We start from the raw sequence: 1,001 nt of genomic DNA, 5'->3' as shown, positions 1-1,001 counted from the left end.
CTTGAATGAATCAAACATGTATAAATAAACCATATTTCCTAAGTCCTCTATACTCCTTAAAGTGATAGGAATGTGTCAGTATCAGAGCACAAAGGATAGACAGGTGAATTCACATGCTCTGGAAGACATTTTAGGATTCGCAAATTTCACATAGATGAAGCAAATTGTTCTAAATTCATGTGTCTTCAGTCACTAGCTAACTTTTTTCCTAATTTTACAGATCATGAAAAGAAAGCTGTAGATATATGATTAAATATGACAGCACACCAAAATGGCACCATCTCCATTGAGGTTTCAGACTTCCTCCTGAATTGTTTTGTCAGGTCCTCCAGCTGGAAGTTCTGGTTGACCCTGCCCCTCAGCATCCTCTTCCTCCTGGCCATGGGAGCCAATAGTATTCTCCTGATCACCATCCGAATGGAGACCTCTCTGCATGAGCCCATGTACTACCTGCTCAGCCTCCTCTCTCTGCTGGACATTGTTGTTTGCCTCACCGTCATTCTCAAGGTCCTAGCCATCTTTTGGTTTGACCTCAAGTCCATCAGCTTCTATGCCTGCTTTCTCCAGATGTACATCATGAATTGCTTCCTTTCTATGGAGTCCTGCGCATTCATGGTCATGGCCTATGACCGCTATGTAGCCATCTGCCACCCACTGAGGTACCCATCCATCATCACTGACCAATTTATAGCCAAGGCTGCTATAAATTGTTTTTATTTTGGCCAGAAATGGTATTTTAACAGTGCCTATCCCCATTCTATCATCCCGACTCAATTATTGTGGGGGAAATATTGAGAACTGTATCTGTGCCAATATGTCTGTCTCCAGGCTCTCCTGTGATGATGTCACCATCAATCGCCTCTACCAGTTTGCTGTAGGCTGGACACTGCTAGGATCTGATCTCATCCTCATCTTCCTCTCCTACAGCCTCATCCTTCGAGCTGTGCTGAGGCTCAAGGCAGACGGTGCTGTGGCCAAGGCCCTGAGCACATGTGGCTCCC

The 1,001-nt window shown here is 45.0% G+C and overlaps 1 pseudogene; it reads left to right on the top strand.

The window, feature by feature from the left end:
• Positions 1-255: 255 nt before the first annotated feature.
• LOC102726089 (olfactory receptor 56A3-like) lies at positions 256-995 on the top strand (annotated as a pseudogene).
• The last annotated feature ends 6 nt before the right edge of the window (positions 996-1,001 follow it).

This window comes from Leptonychotes weddellii, unplaced genomic scaffold (genome assembly GCF_054177405.1).
Source record: "Leptonychotes weddellii isolate Sample4059 unplaced genomic scaffold, ASM5417740v2 HiC_scaffold_8744, whole genome shotgun sequence".
Classification (NCBI taxonomy): Eukaryota; Metazoa; Chordata; class Mammalia; order Carnivora; family Phocidae; genus Leptonychotes; species Leptonychotes weddellii.
This window is presented reverse-complemented; position numbering and strand designations above follow the sequence as displayed.